The sequence below is a fragment of the Salvelinus namaycush genome, chromosome 33, assembly GCF_016432855.1.
Source record: "Salvelinus namaycush isolate Seneca chromosome 33, SaNama_1.0, whole genome shotgun sequence".
Taxonomy (NCBI): domain Eukaryota; kingdom Metazoa; phylum Chordata; class Actinopteri; order Salmoniformes; family Salmonidae; genus Salvelinus; species Salvelinus namaycush.
This window is the reverse complement of record NC_052339.1, coordinates 9,527,284-9,552,056: the sequence shown is the minus strand read 5'-3', so window position 1 is coordinate 9,552,056 and position 24,773 is coordinate 9,527,284.

The following is a 24,773-nucleotide window of genomic DNA, read 5'->3' as shown; positions in this document are numbered from 1 at the left end:
TATAGGAAATGATAGATACACTAGTTCTTAATGCAATCGCCGTGTTAGAATTCTAAAAATAACTTCATTACGACATCCAGCTTAGGTATAGCGAGAGAGTACCCAAAATCTGGGCGCAAACGACTAGCACAACATGTTCGACAGATATATGAAATAGCATCATAAAATGGGTCCTACTTTTGCTGATCTTTCATCAGAATGTTGTACAAGGGGTCCTTTGTCGGGAACAATCGTTGTTTGGATTTAGAACGGCCTTTTTCCCTCTCGATTTAGCAAGCACACTTGCCAAGTGGCGCGAATCTCTCCATCGTCAACAAACTCAGAGAACGGAACACGGCAAAACTCCCGAAAAAAATTCAATAATCTGATTAAACTATATTGAAAAAACATACTTTACGATGATATTGTCACATGTATCAAATAAAATCAAAGCCGGAGATATTAGTCGTCCATAACGACAGCTTATCAGAAGTCAAATCCAGGTCCCTTGACGCGCTCTCCAGAAAACAGGAAACTGGTGACACGTCATACAAAGAGTATTTATTCAAGCCCAGATCAAGTTACACACTCCATTTCTTCTCTCACTGCTTGTCGACATCTAGTGGAAGACGTATGAAGTGCATCTAAACGAATAAATATCAAGGACTTTAATAGGCAGGCCCTAGAAGAGAGCATCGATTTCAGATTTTCCACTTCCTGTCAGGAAGTTTGCTGCAAAAGGAGTTCTGTTTTACTCACAGATATAATTCAAATGGTTTTAGAAACTAGAGAGTGTTTTCTATCCAATAGTAATAATAATATGCATATTGTACGAGCAAGAATTGAGTACGAGGCCGTTTGAAATGGGCACCTTTTATCCGGCTACTCAATACTGCCCCTGCAGCCCAAACAGGTTAATCCCACCAAAGTGTCAGATTTCAAATATGCAAATAAGCACTACAAACGATTATGTTAGTTCACACCAAACCACAATAAGCACAGCCATTTTTCCAGCGAAAGATAGCAGTCACAAAAAGCAGAAATATAGCTAAAATTAATCACTAATCTTTGATGATCTTCATCAGATGACACTCATAGGACTTCATATTACACAATACATGCATGTTTTGTTTGATAAAGATCATATTTATATAAAAAAATCTGAGTTTACATTGGTGCGTTACATTCACTAGTTCCAAAAACATCCAGTGATAGTGCATAGCCACATCGTTTCAACAGAAATACTCATCATAAATGTAGATGATAATACAAGTTATACACATGGAATTATAGATATACCTCTCCTTAATGCAACTGCTGTGTCAGATTTCAAAAAAACTTTACGGAAAAAGCAAACCATGCAATAATCTGAGACGGAGTAAGGAACAAGAGTCAAATTAGCCGCCATGTTGGAGTCACGAGAAACCAGAAATGACATGATAAATGTTTCCTTACCTTTGATGATCTTCATCAGAATGCACTCCCAGGAATCCCAGGTCCACAATAAATGCCTGATTTGTTCGATAATGTCCGTTATTTATGTCCAATTAGCTACTTTGGTTAGCGCGTTTGGTAAACAATTCCAAAGTCACAAAGCGCGTTCACTAAAACGTGATGAAATGTCCAAAAGTTCCGTAACAGTCAGTAGAAACATGTCAAACGATGTATTGAATCAATCTTTAGAATGTTGTCAACATACATCTTGAATAACGTTCCAACCGGAGAATTACATTGACTTCAAATGAGCGATGGAACGGAGCTGCCTCTCACGTGAACGCGCGTGGTGAATGCATGGTCACCTCATGGCAGTGGTTACTCATTCCTGTCTCCTTCGGCCCCCTTCACAGTAGAGTCATCAGACAAAGTTCTACTGACTGTTGACATCTAATGGAAGCCGTAGGAAGTGAAAACTCATCCATATCTCGCTGTAATTTCAATGGGAGCTTGGTTGAAAATCTACCAGGCTCAGAAAAAATCCAAACAGGAAGTGGAACTTCTCAGGTTTTTGCCTGCCATATGAGTTCTGTTATACTCACAGACATAATTCAAACAGTTTTAGAAACTTCAGAGTGTTTTCTAATAATATGCATATATTAGCAACTATGACTGAGGAGCAGGCCGTTTACTCTGGGCACTTCTGTGCACCTTTCATCCAAGCTACTCAATACTGCCCCTGCAGCCATAAGAAGTTAAGGTTCCTTGGAGAACTCTTGCTGATAAAGAACATTTAAGTTAAGTGTGGGATTCTTGGCATTCTTCAGAATTCTGAAAGGTTCTTGAAATGTATGGAAGCCTGTAGATGTGTTACTTTCATAGCACACAGCAAATTGGCCAGTGTTAACTAGTGTTGATTTTTCAGTGTAAAAGTTATAATATTGATTCAAGAGTAGTTAAATGAACACTGTATAGAATTCAATTAACACTCAGTGTTTTAAAAGAATCCCAGTGTTGATGTTAATAACCGGAGTTGACCTGGAACCATGCTCATCATTATCATATTTCCCAGCATGCTCTTTTGCAGGAAGATTTTTTGAATTGTTTGTTTCAATAGCTATGTTTTTGCATGCACATTGAGAGATGAATTTATCTTATGCTACTCAAATATAAATAACATACATTTTTCTAAACTATTCCAATCTGTTACTTGGACTTATTACACCCGTTACTGAAATGGTTGTTCCAGTTAAAATGTTTAAGGTAGTCTCTTATGAACAGTCTTGGTATTTTTGGTATGTATTAGAATCCCCAATAGCCTCTCCAAGAGCATCAGCTAATCTTCTTGGGGTCCACATGAAACATGACATAATACATAGTACAGAACATCATTAGTCAATGACTGAAATAGATCAATTTAAAACGTCACACATAGCATACATATCAGTACATACACATACTGTCTAGGTCTAATACATAGTACAGTGCAAATTACAATACAATACATGAACTCAGCAAAAAAAGAAACATCCCTTTTTCAGGACCCTGTCTTTCAAAGATAATTCGTAAAAATCCAAAACTTCACAAATCTTCGTTGTAAAGGGTTTTTAACACTGTTTCCCATGCTTGTTCAATAAACCATAAACAGTGAATGAACATGCACCTGCGGAAGGGTCGTTCAGATACTAACAGCTTGCAGACGGTAGGCAATTAAGGTCACAGTTATGAAAACATCAGACACTAAAGAGGCCTTTCTACTGACTCTGAAAAACACAAAAAAAAGATGCCCAGGGTTCCTGCTCATCTGCGTGAACATGCCTTAGGCATGCTGCAAGGAGGCATGAGGACTGCAGATATGGCCAGGGAAATAAATTGCAATGTCCGTACTGTGAAAAGCCTAAGGCAGCGCTACAGGGAGACAGGACAGACAGCTGATCGTCCTCGCAGTGGCAGACCTCGTGTACCAACACCTGCACAGGATCGGTACAACATCACACCTTCAGGACAAGTACAGGAAGGCATTAACAACTGCCCGAGTTACACCAGGAACGCACAATCCCATCAGTGCTCAGACTATCTGCAATAGGCTGAGAGAGGCTGGACTGAGGGCTTGTAGGCCTGTTGTAAGGCAGGTCCTCACCAGACATCACCGGCAACAACGTCACCTATGGGTACAAACCCACCGTCGCTGGACCAGACAGGACCGGCAAAAAGGGCTCTTCACTGACGAGTCGCAGTTTTGTCTCACCAGGGGTGATGGTCGGATTCGCGTTTATCGTTGAAGGAATGAGCGTTACACCGAGGCCTGTACTCTGAAGCGGGATCGATTTGGAGGTGGAGGGTCCGTCATGGTCTGGGGCGGTGTGTCACAGAATCATCCGACTGAGCTTCTTGTCATTGCAGGCAATCTCAGCGCTGTGCGTTACAGGGAAGGCATCCTCCTCCCTCATGTGGTACCCTTCATGCAGGCTCATCCTGACATGACCTTCCAGCATGACAATGCCACCAGCCATACTGCCCATTCTGTGAATGATTTCCTGCAAGATAGGAATGTCAGTGTTCTGCCATGGCCAGCAAAGATCCCGGATCTCAATCTCATTGAGCACGTCTGGGACCTGTTGGATCGGAGGGTGAGGGCTAGGGCCATTCCCCCCAGAAACGTTCGGGAACTGCAGGTGCCTTGGTGGAAGAGTGGGGTCACATCTCACAGCAAGAACTGTCAAATCTGTTGCAGTCCATGAGGAGGAGATGCACTGCAGTACTTAATGCAGCTGGTGGCCACACCAGAAACTGACTGTTACTTTTGATTTTGACCCCCTTTGTTCATGGACACATTATTCCATTTCTGTTAGTCACATGTCTGTGGAACTTGATCAGTTTATGTCTCAGTTGTTGAATCTTGTTATTTTCATACAAATATTTACACATCTTAAGTTTGCTGAAAATAAATGCAGTTGACAGTGAGAGGGCGTTTATTTTCTTGCTGTGTTTATATAAAAAGGCATTGTCTCTTCACAGTCCGCGTTGTGTTCTTTTATCAGTTTTTTTTCACTCATTGAGCGAGTCTTTTGTCTCAAAAATGATGCTTTCTTGTTTTTGAGATATTTAGCACCAGCCTATTGCTAGTTACCCATTCAAAAACTGACTGGAACTCTATCTTAAGTGTCTTAGTTATTTATTCATAGCCGACGTGTATATTGTTAAGTCATCAGCATACATACACTGCTCAAAAAAATAAAGGGAACACTTAACAACACAATGTAACTCCAAGTCAATCACACTTCTGTGAAATCAAACTGTCCACTTAGGAAGCAACACTGATTGACAATACATTTCACATGCTGTTGTGCAAATGGAATAGACAAAAGGTGGAAATTATAGGCAATTAGCAAGACACCCCCAATAAAGGAGTGATTCTGCAGGTGGTGGCCACAGACCACTTCTCAGTTCCTATGCTTCCTGGCTGATGTTTTGGTCACTTTTGAATGCTGGCGGTGCTCTCACTCTAGTGGTAGCATGAGACGGAGTCTACAACCCACACAAGTGGCTCAGGTAGTGCAGCTCATCCAGGATGGCACATCAATGCGAGCTGTGGCAAGAAGGTTTGCTGTGTCTGTCAGCGTAGTGTCCAGAGCATGGAGGCGCTACCAGGAGACAGGCCAGTACATCAGGAGACGTGGAGGAGGCCGTAGGAGGGCAACAACCCAGCAACAGGACCGCTACCTCCGCCTTTGAGCAGGAGGAGCACTGCCAGAGCCCTGCAAAATGACCTCCAGCAGGCCACAAATGTGCATGTGTCAGCATATGGTCTCACAAGGGGTCTGAGGATCTAATCTCGGTACCTAATGGCAGTCAGGCTACCTCTGGCGAGCACATGGAGGGCTGTGCGGCCCCACAAAGAAATGCCACCCCACACCATGACTGACCCACCGCCAAACCGGTCATGCTGGAGGATGTTGCAGGCAGCAGAACGTTCTCCACGGCGTCTCCAGACTCTGTCACGTCTGTCACATGTGCTCATGTGCTCAGTGTGAACCTGCTTTCATCTGTGAAGAGCACAGGGCGCCAGTGGCGAATTTGCCAATCTTGGTGTTCTCTGGCAAATGCCAAACGTCCTGCACGGTGTTGGGATGTAAGCACAACCCCCACCTGTGGACGTCGGGCCCTCATACCACCCTCATGGAGTCTGTTTCTGACCGTTTGAGCAGACACATGCACATTTGTGGCCTGCTGGAGGTCATTTTGCAGGGCTCTGGCAGTGCTCCTCCTGCTCAAAGGCGGAGGTAGGTCTAGTTAAATTTGTTTTCTGTAAAAAAGATTTGTATTTGATCAAACATCATTTTTTCCCACAGATTGCTAAGTACTTGCTAAGTATTCTTGGGTAGCGGAGTGACCTTTGCCTCCCTCCAAGTCTGCGGGCACACACACCATCTTCTAGGCTTAAAGATGTGGCAAACAGGAGTCACAATTTATTCAACTACCAACCTCAGCAATTTACCATTCAGGTTGTCGGTACCAGCTGGTTTGTCCTCATATATAGATAGCAAAACATTTTTCACCTCTTCCACACCCACTTGGTGGAACTTAAAACTACAGTGCTTGTCTTTCATTATTTGGTCCATTATGCATTAATATGAAGGCTCAGCATTTGTTGTTTGCATGTCATACCTACGTTTTGTAATCTTTTCATCAGAACATATTTTAATGTGGTTGGCAATATCAAAGGGATTTGTTAAGAACAAGCCATCTGCTTCAATAAAGGATGTTCCATAGTATAGTTTCTTATTATTTTTGTTTAGTTTAGTTATGTGATTTCTAAATTGACTTTATGTTTGACAGTCTGCTGTGTTGTCAGACCTATTCCCTTTGCCACATCCCTCTCAGCCATACAGTTCTTCAATTACTGGGCACATGCCTATCAGTAACCGGAAGAAGCAGTTTCATAAATGCTTCAAGTGCGTCCATATGTTCCTCATTACACACATCAGACAAACAAATATTTTTCAAAAATTCGACATAGGTATCATTGCAAAACCTCTTGTATGATCATTTATACACAATTCTTTTTTTATAGATGTGGCTATTACAGTATATTATGATCACTACATTTGATGGGTGTGGATACTGGTTTTAGAGCAGATTTTTGCAACATTAGTAAAGAAGTGTTCTGTTTGTAAATACCTGATGACTTGAACCAGATTGCAGGCAATAGTTAAAGCTTGGAGCTTCTTTTTGAGTGGGCAGCTTGATGCCAACCAGTCAATATTTAGGTCACCCAGAAAATATACCTCTCTGTTGATATCACATATTATCCAACATTTTACGTTTATTGTCTAAATACTGACTTTTAGCTCTTGGTGGTCAATTTCAACTTCCTGCCAGTGTAATGGGGTGAGTGACTGGTTGCCGGGAAGTCAGGCACAGGAGAGCAGAGATGGGTGATAACAGGAGAACTTTAATATACACCCTGGCCCAAAGGCACAGGCGAGGCAGCACAAAGCACAACCACGGTAACATGAACCGGATTAAGCAAAACAAACTAACCTAGTGCAAGCCAGCCTGTAGCGTAACACCCTACACAAAGAACAATTCCACACACAGACATTGGGGAAACAGGTTAATATACATATAGTCTGATGAGGGAATGTGAACCAGGTGTGTGGGAAAACAAGACAAAACAAATGGAAAATGAAAGGTGGAGCGGCGATGGCTAGAAGACCGGTGACGTCGACCGCCGAACGCCGCCCGAACAAGGAGAGGGACCGACTTCGGAGGAAGTCGTGACAGCGAGAATAGGCGTTAGGTGATGCAGATGAATCTGTAGCCATATTACTTCCATATCATCTGACATAAGATCCTCTTTCAGCCTAACAGGAATATGACTCTGGACATACATGGCAACACCTCCTCCATTTGCATTTGTATTTGTACTTTCTTTTATATTCAATAACCATGTATATATAGTACTGCATCATCAAAGGAATTATCTAAGTGTGTTTCAGAGATGGCCAGAATATGACTGTTTTCAAATGTTAATAAGTTATCAATTTCTTGTACCTTGTTGCGCAGGCTACATATATTAATATGGCCTATGTTTAGTCCTTTTCTGGTTTTCTTGTTTGTTTTTAGTGCTATTCTGAGAGGCTGATCCGAGGTAGACATTTCAATCAATGGTACTGAGTGGGCTGCTCACAGTGGGCTTCTTCCTTAGTCAGACAGTTTCAGTGCAAACAGTGGAATTCAATTCTACGTGCATATGCTTATTGCAGACAATACCCTCAGAGCTAACAGTTAAGGAACATAGATTAGGTTATTTACATTTACTGCAATTCTATTTCTCTGGGATAAAATATGATTTCCATGTCTTCTGTTGCTTAATATGACAAGGAGGACTGGAACACTACCAAACCCAGACCATCAGTCTCTTAAGCAGTTCGCTATGTTGATGGAGATAATCCTAGAACCCCAGCTGTTACGGCAAATCCCATTCCTGTCTTTGCAGAGTTTCTTCCGAACCCCTTCTATAGCAAGGGAGAGAGCCAGAGATGAATGTCCTCTTCCCTGTACAAACAAGGATGTTCAAGAGAATGTTGTTGTCCTTCTTTAGTTCCTTAGATTTCTGAAAGTGAATGTCGTTAAATCCAATGTGAGTGACAATGGTGCCAATATTAGAGTAGTTGGCTAGGACTGTGGGCAGGAAGTAGTTGATGTCTTGGACACAGGCCTCGGGTAGGCCAAAATCTCTCACCATCGAGCTGCCCACGACGATGGTGGTCATGATGGAATCCGATGGGGAAGGAAGATAGGGAACAGAATGGGCCTGCCTCAGGCAGGGGAGGAGGTGTACTTCGACTCATGCAAGCTTGACTCACCGCACATGTACAAATAGCAGCTGATGGCGTCGGAATCCTTGGGACGATGGAGGAGGGCCCAAGAACTTGTTGCATTTGGTCAGCAACCGGCTGAGCTGTGGAGGGTGGCCCTGGATGGCTGCTGGCTGTTGGTGTACTCCTAGGATCAGAGCTGACTCCTGGGGCCGGTATGTCTGCCTCCAGTGGGGCAAAGCTGATTAATAGCAGGATTTGATATTCTAGAATATATGGAGGCCGACCAGACTGTCTCCCACCAAACCACCTTCACCTTGCCAGTGTCGGGTCTCCCACTGGTAATGGAGTTGAGCTTAACATCTGTCCAGTGGATTGGAGCAGGTCAGTACCGCACGACTCATCAACCCTTGGCTGTAGAAGGCATTCAGAACTGAAATTCTGTGTCTGGGCTGCATCAAAGTATCTCAGAAAGCACATCTTCTTTTTCCAGCAGCTGATCTAGCAGCCAGAGATTCTCTTCCCTAAGCTGCTTGATGATGATCCATTTGGAACAGACAAAGAATATATGTTAATTTATCAGTACCACCTTATTTTCCTCCCCTTTCTTTGATATCATCTCGCACGTAGCCCATTTGAGACCAGACATAGACACAAATAACACTGGTGTTTTGACTTTAGCACTGCTAGCGTTATCTTGCTCTGCTAACATGATTACTAATCGCTAACTATTGTTTTTTTTATAGCAGAAATCTGGGACACACAATTGTGGTCCCAACCAAAAAATCGAACTGTGCCGCGGAATCCTTAGCTATTAGAACTTCCAATGGTTAAAGATGTTGATTTTGTTGACATTATTAAAAAAGATTCTATGAAATCTATTTCCTAAAAACAACAGACAGAGTGTAGACAATACACTGATCTGTTGCACGCTCTGATCACTTCTGTTGTGTTTTGGATTTTTGAGATCCTATATGGTTCCCTTATGGCATCGCTCTCGATAACCTAATTTGGTTCCAACTTGCACTTATATTTTTAAGAGTGTACAGAGCACTGACACAACTCACAATACATCATTTTAAAACTAAGCCAACACTACCCCCCTGATTTGAATCACATGTGTGATCTTAGCAGTTGGCTAGAGGCTGTTCCTAGGGTGCTTAGTCTGTAGTTATGTCACAAATCACACACTATTCCCTATGTTGTGCACTACTCTTGAACAGAGCCCTAGTTCACTAAATAGAGAATAGGGAGAATAGTGTCTGACATCACTGATGATGTGTGTTTTGGTGATCAAATATTTCTACATTATCATGGAAAGGATAACATTTGCACACAAATAGGAAAGGCTCACTTTCCCCAATATAACTTTAACTTGCAATGACTGTTTTGTGGTATGTCTGGCACCTATATTTGCCTTAAGAGGCCAAAGGGAGGAACATTTTTCATTTTCTCTCCTTTTCCTCTGAACACTCTTTGCAAGCTCTACTGAAATATTGAAAAGCCAGAGTCTAATGCTGACAATAGCTATAAAAGGCTTATGAATAACTTTATATACAACGTTTTCTCTTCTACTGACGATTTTGGTTTAGCTCTGACTCATGTTGGAAATATTTCTAAGAAATGTTGAAAGGTATTTTCACAGGTACAGGTCATATTGAATTGTTAAAAAGTAAAAATGGTTCCTAAATTGGCAACAGTTTCTGGATAATTGTGAAGTATAAAGCAGGGTAGCCTGCATTCAAATGTCCAAATCGCCCCCTAGTGGCCTCATGGGTGGAATGTTATTAATATTTTTCATAATTTCCTATTTTTTATAAAAACGCCAAAGATCTGGTGTTTATAAGTCAAACGGTTTTGTTATATTTTAGTCTTCTGTTATGTATATAAAGTGTAATATTTGCATCCCAAAAATTGAATACATTTCAACTCTATATCTATATCTTAAGACCATAACCATGTGTGTGAGGTGTATCCTTTTGTTTCAAAGTAGATTTGTTTAAGACTACCAAGAAACACTCTGTGTGACCCTGATTTAGCCCACTGCAGTAAAAGGTTTTAATGATCATAACTCTTTTATAAAATGTTCTAAAAACTTTATTGAATGCTGAAAGAACCACTATGTTATAAACAGTCCACTGAAAACTGCATTATTTCATCACAAAATAATTATGAATAAGTTACTGATTATAAAAAATGGAATGCAATTGAAAAAATGAAAAAAGATGAGACAGTGAGACATAATCAATCAAGTAAAACAGAATCAAATAAATTGCATTCCTGACGTATTAGTTTAGTAGCTACTACTATACCATGTGGTGAAATTAATTAATCTAAAGGTTTCAGATTAAAATGAGAAAGTATTGATTCAGTGGTGATGAGAAGAGTCGCAGTGAGACATTGCTTCCCTAATCTGAAGATACTAGCTAAGACACTCTTCACTTCACTTCCCTTCCCCCAACCCTCCAGCTTCTAGGCTTAATCATGATTTCCCCAGTGCAATTATTAATTATGTAATTCACGCTCCTAAAAAGATAATACTTCATCCATGTATTTCCTCAATGGTTGAAAGATGTCACATTTTCTTCTGCTGTTGGTGACATTCTCATGCATGCTCTCTCTCTGATTAGAATTAGAATTTTCCAAAGTCCCCTACACAATAATTACCTATAATGCATATCTACTGCTATTTTAGTTATCAGTTAACACGACTATTCTGTCATCATTTATTTTATTTACTTCTTTAAGAAACTTGGGTTTTTTCTGTATTATTGTTTAACATTGGTGGGGCATATTATTCAGTTTTAATGCTACTCCTGAATCACTATGATGCATATCTCAGGAGGCTCATAATATTGGCCGGAATGGCACAAAATGTAATAGCATCAAAGACACCGGGAAACCATGTGTTTGATACCGTTCCACTGATTCCGCTCTAGTCATTACCATGAGCCCGTTCTCCCCAATTAAGGTAACACCAACCTCCTGTGATACATATATACAGTATATCATAATAGTTTTTCTTAAGTGTATTATGCAAAGCTGAGCTTTACTTTGAAGTTTAAAGTGTAGGAATACAGGTGAAGTCTGTCATTGACGCAGACATGTTGGCATAGCAGGAAGATTGTAATGCTGTCAACCAAGACGTTGTGAGTTCAAATCCCAGGTGAGGGCATGTTGAAAATTCAAATCAAGTTATATGTTATTGGTCACATACACATATTCAGCAGATGTTATTGCTGGTGTAGCGAAATGCTTGTGCTTAGGAGCTAGAAGCAGAGCTGCCATGTCTATCGGCGCAACCTTCATGTTAATGACTATACAGTACATACACAGTAATCATGTAGGTAAAAGTGAGAAAAATATATATGTTGAAAACAATGAGACAATTTTGTGACATCTTAATGACTGATTTTTGTTTGCAGGGCATCATGTGAAAATGTGAATCCCTATATGAAAGGTTATGTGATAACAAGTGAAATATCATCACGTGAAGTGTTCCCCCAAAAATGTATATTACAAAACATGTGAAAATTTCATGTGAAATCATGTGACTTTCCACATGTTACATAATGTGTTTTTTCCGTAAGGGACACCATAACACCTAGAAGAGGGAGAAAATGTAAGGTGTTGGCCCTCAGAATAGATGTGCAAGATTAAATTACAGGCACCAATAACATCAGAAGTATTTATTCCACAAGAAAGCAACTTAGATTTTCAAACACAAGGGCACCAAGGAATTCCATGGAGCACCACTGTGGTGGAAGTGAGAGAGAAATGGAAGTGAGAGAAGAATAGAGGAATCTTTAGTTAATGGGTATTTTAGGACACATATGCACATTCTCAATGTTCAGCTGGTTTGTTCAAGTTTTGCTGCCAATCTGTAACACAGCAACTGAGAAATACTGTACAGTACATCAGACATTGTATGGGCCCAATTGAAAAAGTGTATTATTTAAATTTCAATTGTGGTTTCTTCTGCAAAGTAGAACAAGCTTTCTTCCCCTATCTGGTGACCCTCATGGATACAGAATATATCATGGAGGCAACATCTATTGCCAAAATGCAAATCCTCCCAAGATGCTGTTTTGTTTTCCAAGGCAAGATTAACCTTCTTAAGACCAACTTTCCTTGATTTAACATGTTCTTTGAATTTGCTGTCAATTTTGCTGTCAAAACAAAGATTTAAAAACATTTGAGCAGTTAAACATTTCCTATTTCATGCACAGACATAATTGAGCCATTCAGTATTGTGCTGTAGCATATCTTCTACTTTCTTTGCATCTCACACTACTAATTGTCCCGATTTCCATCATTTCAAATTCATACTGTCTTTCCAAAATTATGTATTGTACCCTATGAAAAAGATGAGAGATTTGTGAGCCCCCGGTTACTGACTCTGTGTGGGCAGTTACGACTGGCGGGGTGAATATAGGGTTTGTGTATTGTCCACTATGATGTCAGTGGAACGTGCTTGTCAAGTACATTTTCCTTACCAGAACAGTAATTGTCAGAAAGAAACCTTCTGGTCCTTTTTATTTTAGTCTACAATTATGACGCCTCCACCCTCAAGGTCTGGTCTGATAAAGAGAGAGAAGAGACGACATTAATATGTGTGACTGGTCTAGTCACAATGTCAACTTCTGCCTCCATCCTGACCACTGAATAATACATCAATGCAGCGATGCCCATATAAACAACCAGGGATACTAATGTGAATAGCCTACATGACTGACTTGATTGAAGGGAGACCTTCAACCCTACTACACACACACGTTGACAAAATACACACAACCTTATATGTAGCAACAATACAGTCAATCTATTAAGAAATGTTTTCTTTGGGTATAGTCTTCCAGGATGTAACTTTTACACGTGAGCAGACGCTCTCATACAGAGCGATTTATAGGAACAGTTAGGGTTATGTGGCTTTCTCAAGGGCACATTGACAGATTTTTCACCTAGTCAGCTAAGGGATTCAAACAAGCAACCTTTTGGTTACTGGTCCAACGCTCTTAAATGATAGGCTACCTGTCACTCATAACTGTATGTTAAACCAGAAAGGTTACAGATTCAGAACTACAAAATGATATATCATACACCGTGATTGGAGGAAACATGGTAAAGTTATGCTGCTTTAAACGTTGATAAACGTGTTCTCAATTAGGAGAGAAACGCCCTTGAAAGAGTTTGTTTAGTGCTAGAGGGATCTTCTTTGTTTATGCCCATTCAGGATCATTCACACGCTCTATAGACCCACACATCTCTTTAAGAATTCACATGGAAACGCATGGCAAACCGTCGGCACGCTCAACCCTTCCATCATCTCAGCCAATTGGGTTAGGGGGAGTCAAGTGCGTGCGTGTGTGTACGCATGTGTGTGTAAAAGATTCATGGGGGATTAATTAAGAGGTATTCTGCTCTCGCTGCTTCTTTAATCTCTCTCACAGCTGAGATGCACAACTCTCCGCTGCCTCCATTTAAAGCATGCATAGCCCCCGTGAATCTGCCCTTCTGATGCTTCACCCCCATGATGCTTTCCCACTTCTACACATGCGCACACACACACGCTCGCACGGACAAACACACACACTCACTTGCCCCCCACCCTCAATCCCAATTCATCATGGAAAGGCCAGTCTGTGCTGACTAAGGAAAGTATGACCAAGCCGACCTTGAGGAAGTCTTTCTCGCAAGAAACTCACCCAGGCCAGGACTCAGGGTCTGTCAAGATGATTTCTTATTCCATTTAATAGAAGAAGTGCAATGGTTTATATAAAGGGGTCATGGTTTATATAAAGCAGAAGGGCCAACCCTACTTGAAATGGTAAGCTGTTTAGTCAAAGCCCTGTACACAAAAATATGTCCTTCCCAGTCACAATGATTTAGGGGCAGAAGAGGTGGATGGTGGGTAATTTTATGTTAAATCAGCGGTCTTCTGAATAGTAAAATAAGAAACAGATGACAATTCTCCCCTATCTCCTCAATGACATGTTTTATGTGTCATTTGCAAGAGATAAGGGTTAAGGGATATTGCTGAAACATTGCCCTCTTCTACATGACCGCAATTTCCTCCACAGGACACCAGGATTCTTTGCTCTATCTCCAACACAACGCATGAACTCAACAAAAAAAGAAACGTCCCTTTTCCAGGACCCTGTACTTCAAAGATAATTCGTAAAAATCCAAATAACTTCACAGATCTTTATTGTAAAGGGTTTAAACACTGTTACCCATGCTTGTTCAATGAACCATAAACATGAATGAACATGCACCTGTGGAACGGTCGTTCAGACACTAACATCTTGCAGACGGTAGGCAATTAAGGTCACAGTTATGAAAATGTAGGACACTAAAGAGGCCTTTCTACTGACTCTGAAAAACACCAAAAGAAAGATGCCCAGGGTCCCTGCTCATCTGCGTGAACGTGCCTTAGGCATGCTGCAAGGAGGCATGAAGCCTGCAGATGTGGCCAGGGCAATAAATTGCAATGTCCGTACTTTGAGACACCAAAGACAGCGCTACAGGGAGACAGGACGGACATCTGATCGTCCTCGCAGTGGCAGACCACGTGTAACAACACCTGCATAGGATCGGTACATCCGGACATCACACCTGCGGGACAGGTACAGGATGACACCAACAACTGCCCAAGTTACACCAGGAACGCACAATCCCTCCCTCAGTGCTCAGACTGTCTGCAATAGGCTGAGAGAGACTGGACTGAGGGCTTGTAGGCCTATTGTAAGGCAGGACATCAACGGCAACAACGTCGCCTTTGGGCACAAACCCACTGTCGCTGAACCAAACAGGACTGGCAAAAAGTGCTCTTCACTGACGAGTCGCTGTTTTGTCTCACCAGGGGTGATGGTCAGATTCGCGTTTATCTTCAAAGGAATGAGCGTTACACTGAGGCCTGTACTCTGGAGCGGGATCGATTTGGAGGTGGAGGGTCCGTCATGGTCTGGGACGGTGTGTCACAGCATAATCGGACTGAGCTTGTTGTCATTAAGGCAATCTCAATGCTGTGTGTTACAGGGAAGACATCCTCCTCCTTCATGTGGTTCCCTTCATGCCGACTCATCCTGACATGACCCTCCAGCATGACAATGCCACCAGCCATACTGCTCGTTCTGTGTATGATTTCCTGCAATACAGGAATGTCAGTGTTCTGCCATGGCCAGTGAAGAGCCTGGATCTCAATCTCATGGAGCACGTCTGGGACCTGTTGGATCGGAGGGTGAGGGCTAGGGCCATTCCCTCCAGAAATGTCCGGGAACTTGCAGGTGCCTTGGTGGAAGAGTAGGGTAACATATCACAGCAAGAACTGGCAAATCTGATGCAATCCATGACGAGGTGATGCACTGTAGTACTTAATGCAGCTGGTGGCCACACCAGATACTTACTGTTACTTTTGAGTTTGATCCCCCTTGGTTCAGAGACACATTATTCCATTTCTGTTAGTCACATGTCTGTGGAACTTGTTCCGTTTATGTCTCAGTTGTTGAATCTTGTTATGTTTATACAAATATTTACACATGTTAAGTTTGCTAAAAGTAAACGCAGTTGACAGTGAGAGGACGTTTCTTTATTTGCTGAGTTTATAAAACTGTTTGATTGCACTTTATACTGATATATTTGTCCAGAAGGGGGTTTATGACCAATGGACCATCTGTTTTGCGCTGTTCCATGCTAACAATCAAACAATAGTATAGTACAACAGTTAAATGCAACTAAACGTAATCGAAAATGTAATCTAGCTTATCCCAAAAAGTTTTTATTTATCATGAGAGGGCCATAAATAATTACTAGTAATGCTGCATACTCAAAGAAGGGTTCATATCCCACCTTTCTGGTACAAATAGTTATATATTGCTGAGGTGTAGTCACTTTTGAGGACACAAGCTCAAGTACACAATACAAATATGATGAAAATATAAAATTATTTACACTAACGGTCAAAAGTTTTAGAATACCTACTCATTCATGGGTTTTCTCTATTTTTTTTTTACTATTTTCTAAATTGTAGAATAATAGTGAAGACATCAAAACTATGAAATAACGTATGCAATCACGTATTAACCAAAAAAGTGTTTAACACATCAAAATATATTTTATATTTGAGATTCTTCAAAGTAGCCACCCTTTGCCTTGACAGCTTTGCACACTCTTGGCATTCTCTCAACCAGCTTCATGAGGTAGTCACCTGGAATGCATTTCTAAAACTTTTGACCGGTAGTGTATATGAATTCCTATTCAACAAAACTGTACGAGTAAGGCTTGAAATTACTTAAATGCTTTCTAATTATATCATAATCAAATTATAAAATGACTAACTATAAGAGTTGATCTTCGTTACAACTGCAAAATACATATTTGTATGTTTAGTGTTTGACAAAATATTTATTTTCTAAAGGTCTTTCTTGATCAAAATGTCTGCCCCCATCGCTGTGAACATCTCACAGAGCTCTAGTTTGGCTTCCTGAACTCATTAGGAACTAGCCTTTCATATCATATTAATATTGTCTGTCTATGACAAACAGAAAGTGTTTTTTGTTTAAAATCTTAAATGAATGGCTGTACTGTAAATCAATCTCTGAATGTTCCACCGTGATGAAACAGTGGAACTCTCTCCTGCTGCGCTACGATGTAAAGATTGCAGGCATGTGCTTTGTCGGTGGCTGTGATGTAGGGTTCAGCCAGGAGTTGATGGACAGTCGGAACTCAGAAGAATGAATGAAATTGTCGGAGGGACATTCCAGCTTCCAGTGATTTCACATCCACGTCACACAGGCTATTGCTATTGCTCAAAGCAAGCCATTTCAATCTAAGCTAAAATACCAGAAACACACAGATCCCCTAAAAAGGGGAATTTACATTTAAGAGGTTTAAGATAGTATTTTTCCACATTACTGAGTAGGGTGGCCTCTTTTCAAATATAGTTTCAAGTTTTATTTATTAGTCGTATGTACAGGATACCCATAGTATACACCTTCCAACGATATGCTTACTTGTTCCTTGTCAACAGTGCAATAACAATAATAAATATTAAAAGATAAGAATACGAACATAAAGTAAATGGCTCAGTAGAATAAACATTTTTACATAAATATAATACAGAAAGGCACAATTTATAGTAGAATATGTATCAGGGAAATGGGGATTAGGGGCTATGTGTTTAAATTGTGCAGTATTAGCAATAGTAAATAAGAGTCTATTAGCAGCAGTTGGGACTGAACAGCTCGTAGATGGGGTGTGTGGGGTCCTTGATGATGCTACGGGACTTCCTCAGGGACCGTTTCAAGTAGATGTCCTGGATGGGTGGGAACACAGCCCAGTGATGTACTGGGCCATCTTCACCACCCGCTGGAGGGCCTTGCAGTCGTGGAAAGAGCAATTCCTGTACCAGGCCATGATGCAACCGGGTCAGGATGCTCTCGATGGTGCAGCGGTAGTATTTGGAGAGGACCCCGGGTGACATGCAACATTTCTTCAGCTGCCTTAGGCAGTAGAAGCACTGTAGCGACATCTTGACATCAAATCTTGACATCAAGAGTTGTGGTGTTGTTGGTCCATGTCAAGTCCTCGTGATATGGACACAGAGGAAAATAAAACTGCTATCTCTCTCTACTGGTTTCAATCAGACCGCCATAGTTCCTGTGACCACAAAAACTAAGGTAACCTGTCTAAATTATTATCACCCCGCAGCACTATAGCCATGAAATGCTTTAAAAGGCTGGTCATGGCTCACATGAACACTATCATCCCTGTACCCACCTTAATTTGCATACCGCCCCAAAAGATGACCCAATCTCTATTGCACTCCACACTGCCCTCCCCCACCTGGACAAGAAGAACAGTTATGTGAGAATGCTGTTCATCGATTACAGCTCAGCGTTCAACACCGTAGTGCTCTCTAAACGAATCCCTAAGGTCAGGACACTGGGACTGTACACCTCCCTCTGCAACTTGATCCTAGACTTCCTGACAGGCTGCCCCCCAGGTGGTGAGGGTAGGCAAAAACCCATCTGCCAGGCTGACACTTAAGGCGGGGCCATCCAGGACCATCCATCCAGGACCTCTATACCAGGCTGTGTCACAGGAAGGCCCTGGAAATAGTCAAAGACTCCAGCCACCCAAGTCATAGACTGTTCTCTCTGCTTGGCAAGCAGTACCAATGCACCACGTCTGGAACCAACAGGAAACTGAACAACTTCTACCACCAAGCCATAAGATTGCTAAATATTTAACCAAATAGCTACACCGCATTGACCGTTTTGCACTGAGTCTTTTGAATCATCATATACGCTGCTGCTACTGTTTATTATCTATCCTGTTGCCTTGTCACTTTACCCCATACCTATATGTGCATATCTACCTCAGTTACCTTGTACCCCTGCACATCAACTTGGTACTGGTACCTCGTGTACATAGCCAAGTTTTCATTACTCATTGTGTAATTATTTCCCCTGTTATTATTTTTTCTATAATTTTTCTATTTTTCTCTCTGCATTTTTTGGGAAGGCCTGTACGTAAGCATTTCACTGTTAGTCTGCACCTGTTGTTAATGAAGCATATGCCAAATACACTTTGATTTGATTTACTGCAGACCCATTGATGTTGATCAGGGCATGTTCCCGTCCCTGCTTCCTGAAGTCAAACAACTTCTTTGTTGTTTTTCTGATGTTGCGGGAGACGTATTTTTCCTGGCACCACAATGCCAGTCGTGGGTGAACAGAGTACTTTCAGCAGAGGGATGAGGACACACCCCTTGGGGGCTCCTGTGTTAACAGTCAGTGTGGAGGGGGTGTTGTTGCCAACCCTCACAGCCTGTGGCCAGTTGCAGAGGGTATTGTCCAGACCCAGGGCTCTAAGCTTGGTGACAAGCTTGGAGGGATCAATAGTGTTGAATGCTGAACTGTAATCAATGAATAGCATTCTGACAAAGGTCTTCCTCTAGATTTTCATTTTACAAACGTTTCATCCCGGGGGAAAAAAATCACTTTTCTCCAGGTAACCTTGTATTTCCCGCCAAAACTGGAAGTGTCCTTCAAAAGCATTATAAAGCATATAAATATGTCTGGATTTGATTAGAACTTTGATTGAAGATTCAACCCTGATGCTTTGATCAAAAAGTCAAGCCCGATGCTACCTGAGCCTGATTAAATGCATTTTATGAGCCCTACATGAAATACATTTATTGAGCCCAAGCCCAAAAAATCCCAAATGACTGTGCCATTATCCAATGCATAGGCTATATTATATACAGGATACTGCACATTACGCACAAAATAAAAACATAGAAGTTCATAAATGTAGCTATGCTCTCTTGGGTAAATAAATTAAACAAGCTCCAGTAGGCAGATATGTATTGCTGAACTGTATACTGTACTGTATTGTATTATACTATATTATATGGACTGGAATTATGCACCTCGTTCAAACCATGATAAATCAGGAGAGAACATGTGATTCTGGTGCAGCAAATGCAGCGTATAAAGTTACAAATAGGCTTATAGGCTAGAAAATTTTATTTACATTAGTCATAATATTTCCTCTGTTTTTAGCTTACCTCCTCTTTCTCTCTCTAGTGTTTCTTCATTCCTTCCTCACTTTCAACAGTTAAATGAAATAAGTTTTGTTTTCTTTATCTTCGCCATTCTAATGACATTCTTGAATAATATAGGGCTAGAATGACATACAGAAGGCTTTCACTTCTCTTCACAAGGATTGAATGGCTGTGGGTCTGAATACATAACTGCTATACCCTACCGCCATCTTCTTTCAAATTACCTGTGAGTTCTATTGGCTGCTGTATTTAACATTCAGCAAACAAGAGCTTGCGTGTCTCTTCGAATAGTCTATTGGTATAAGAAATGCTACAAAATAATGTCCAGCAAGCTATTCTAGTCTACTTTTTTCTGCATGGGCTAAGGAGCCTTTTTTACAGTGAGAGGCCAGTTGAGCACATGTGCCTGCGTATTGTGCAGGAGACAGAGGCTGTAAGTTAGAAGCTTATTACGCATAACACCTCATTCATTAGCTAAATATAAGGCTAATACTGCATTGGATTTATTACCTGAAAGAGGTAGGCTAGGACTTCTGTATATAGGCCTATATATCAATCTTGAACAGGACTATCTATTTTGGATGCAATTTGAATGTAATTGATGGAGAGAGAGAAAGACTGTGAGAGAGTGCTCGCTCGTGCACTGATTTAAATAAATAATATAGGAGTGTTTTAAAACTCTGCAGCTGCTATTTAAAAAAGTTACCATGATGAGATGATAGATCGACATACTGATATGAGCTGTCGGTCACCACCCTGAGCGTTGATGATTAATCAAGCAGTGACCTGAGAGAAGGCCATAGAGATTCCAGATTTAGACATTGCATATCATTTAACAGTTCCGTTTCATGTTATACTCTTCATGTAAATAAGGTATTATAATTAATGGTTTCTCACAGTTATTTATCCCGGGAAAAGGGAGTGGTTTTGGGGCTGTAAATCTTGGTAAATCTCATTAACCGGGTTCCCGCATTTCAACCCTGTTCCAGATGTTTTAGGGCCGTGTGAATAGCGATGGAAATGGCATCTTCTGTGGATCTGTTGGAGCGGTAGGCTAATTGGAGTAGGCCTTGATGTGGGCCATGACCAGCCTTTCGAAGCACTTCATGATGACGGGTGAGTGCGACGGGGCGATAGTCATTTGGGCATGTCACCTTTGTTTTCTTGGGCACTGGGACGATGGTAGTCTCCTTTAAGCAAGTGGGGACTACAGCCTGGGACAGGGACAGGTTGAAGCTGTCAGAGAAGATGACTGCCACACTCTGATGTGACCAAGGATGCCATCTGGGACGGCAGATTTGTGAGTATTCACTCTTGAGAGTTTTCCTCACGTCAGCCTCGGAGAGCGAAATCACCTGGTCGTCCGAAACAACGAGTGCCTTCCTGGATGGCTCGGCATTGTCTGCCACGAAGTGAGCACAGAATATGTTAAGCTCGTCTGAAAGAGTTGCTTCATTGGGTTCCACACATCTGGATATGCCTTTGTAGTCTGACAGCTTGTAGTCCGTGCAACATGCATCGCGAGTCTGAGATGTGGAACATCAATTCATGTTTGTATTTGTAAATATATCTCTAAGAGGATGGATGAACATCAATAATATAGTTGAATTGTTATAAACTGTCGGTAAACAGTATAATAGAATCAGATTTGTGGGACGTTGATAAGGCCATATTTCAGCAGGCAAAAATGATAGTGTAGGAGGTGCTTATCTTACATTCTTAGAAGAAGAGAGTGATTTAAGAATAAATACTACATGTTTGCTTTGGGATTTTTCTGGTTTGGGGAACTGATGCACAGTCTGGAACTACAGCAGAGTATGGTATGGCTTTGGGTGCAGTTAGATAGCCTATCAGTTAGAGCCTTCACCAGTAACTGAAAGGTTGCTAGTTTGAATCCTCAAGTTGGTAGGTTGAAAAATATGTTGATGTGCCCTTGAGCAAGGCACTTTACCCTAACTTCTCCAGGGTTGCTGTTCATCATGGCAGACCTTGGCTGTGACCACATTCTCTGAGGATGTTTCAGGGAGAGGGGATATGCAAAAAATGAATTTACACTCGTACCTTTTACGCGTTGAAAATGCAGATTTGGGCACTGATAAGTGCCTAAATTGGAACACAGTGGATGTATGATAAGATGCTATAAATGACGTCAGGGCTCTCCGCTTCACAGTGCTGTATGGGTTTTAACTTAAATTAATTCTGAACTTGAGCACTGCACACAACAAGAAGTGGCCCCCATCCTTCCTGCTAGTTGGGCAACTTCAGATTTCTATATCATAAAACTCATGTCACATAAAGTGTACATTTTGTTGATCAATATGTTTGATGTACACTTGCGAGATGACATGGTGTCATACCCTGGATTGTTCTGTTGTATATTGTGAAGAAAATTTGCTGCAGAACACGAACCTGAATGGACTCATGACATTTCAATCTACACCAAAATTATGATCTGTTTCTCTGAATTGCCTTGTGAAAGCCTAACCCTGTGTCACACCCTGACCGTAGAGATCTTTTTATTCTCTATGTTTGGTTGGTCAGGGTGTGACTCAGGTGGGAAATTCTATGTTCTATATTTCTTTGTTTTTGGCAGAGTGTGGTTCCCAATCAGAGGCAAATGTCTATCGTTGTCTCTGATTGGGAATCATACTTAGGCAGCCTGTTTTGCCACCTTAGTTGTGGGTAGTTGTCTTTGTTAGTGGCCTGTATAGCCCTATTAAGCGTACCGTTCGTTTTTGTTGTTTCTTGTTTTGTTGGCGACATTCTTAATAAAGAAAAATGTACGCTCACCACGCTGCACCTTGGTCCGGTCATTTCCCTGACGACGTTCGTGACACCCTGTTAGATTGTATTTTACATATTATCCAGTCATGTTGGCAATAGAACAAGCTTTCAAATGATGTCCACCTGACCTAGATTGCGATTTATAACGGGTGATTTTTGGATTACGTAAACAACAACAGTCATTGTTTGATGGTGGGGATGCAGGGTTGTGTTCCAAGCAAAATAACTACAAGTATGCTCGCTCTAGTTCCTCAACGGCACAATTAGGAGAGCTCGAAAAAGCACCTTATAGTTGAAAACTCTTCTTTGAGTCATACAAGCACATTGACATTACTTAGGAACGTTGTATACTTTGGAGGGGTGTGTGTCCACTTGGAGACAACAGTTGGTCCTCTCACTCAAAAACGTTGCATTTTTTTGTCTTGTGTTGTACCTACCCCACATGTTCCAGGAATATTCGTATTATCCTACTGAATGTATCCAGAGTATTTTTAGATTTCTTTATCAACAAATGTGCCGAAAAGTACAGTAAATGTAAAATGAACATAAAATCAACAGTGTAATGTTTGGATTCAGTCTTGTGTCAGGTGAACTGTTGTGTCCTCAACTTTGGTCGAAAATAATTTCCACCGTAATCTCCAAACTATTCCCTTTCAATTGCTATCATGCTTATTGTTATGGATCCCCCGGTACTGCTGCTCAATCCGTTCACCAGCTCCAGGAGGTCTACATCACCGGCCTTCTAGACATCACTAAATTGGATTCATTACCACCAACCCCGGACTGTCTTGTCTCATTAAGCACACCTGGTTCCCACTCCCCCTGATTAGTATGTGTGTGTATATATGTGCCCTCTGTTCCCCATTGTCCTTGTTGATTATTGTCCCATGTCCGTTGGTCTTGTGAGCACCTGTGCTCTGTTTTGGCTTTCGTGCTACGCGCTATTGTGCGCTTGTTATTACGGGTCTCGTCCCGTGTGTTTTTAGAGGTTTACACCTCGCTCTTTTGTTTGGGTTACATCCCTGTGTTATATATATATATATATATATACATGTATTTGTCTTGGGCTTTGTCCCTGTTGTTTTCATGACTTACTTGATTTTGGGTGGAGAAAAAAAAAAACTATTACGTATTCCTGTGCCTGTCTCCTATCATTTTACAGTGTGACACTTATGCATATGATTTTCATATTTCTTCTGTAAGAAACATTTCAATTTAGCCCTATCCATAAAAGCCAATTCCCACAAGTGTAAAGGGTTAATACACACTTGTACATGTGTTAAACAGGGCAAATATATGCACTCACCAAATGATTGTACTATTATCATGTTAGTGGTTTTGCTGGCTAAGGAGAGCTGCTTCTTCTTCTAACCTCCACTTTAAAGTTATGATGTAATTTCCGCCGTGTCAAGATAAGCATTACAGGGGGGTGGGGGTGGAACTGGAGTAGGGTAATCAGGAAGAAGAGATGCTCTGAATCCAATGTCAAAACTCAGAAATGCTGAGTCGCACGCTAGCCAAACCAGAAAGAATCCACAGTCCAATACACAGCTCGATGCTGATACAATCAAAATACAAAGTATTTATATCCAAGTCCATGCTCCACTATTTTAAGGGTGTTAGTTGTTGTGAATAGATAAATCAGTGCTATATGGCTATTTGAGGAATAAACAAACAAAAAGCATTCCTCAAATTCCTTTATGTGATTTTGTATTTATACAAACATATTTATGCAAAATCTACTATAATATGATTACAGAAAAGTTCCACTGTGAAATTTCAAAGGTCGGATGTCGATTTCTTTTCATGAGGCGTTTCACAGGGATATGGTGTCCATTGCCTTACTGGGAGCATTTAAAGGAACAGGTTTCTCTGTAATGAAGCGAAGATTAGTTTTTGCATGGATGGAGCTCCAAATTCTATGTGACATCCGGTACGGGATAACATGTTAAATGCGTAGGAGTAAAAGCAAGGATTGGATAAAAACAGACAGACTGAGATAAATATTGTGAGTTCTCACATATGGCTGACAGAAAATTGTGCTGAAGCACAAATATTTTATCCATTAGATAGCCGCCTATCTTCTTGGCTAAGAGACTTTCCCCCCCATAAACGGTCAAAGATTAATTCATATTTCTCTGATCAAAGTAATAGTGTGTACCTTTACATATTTGCTGCATATA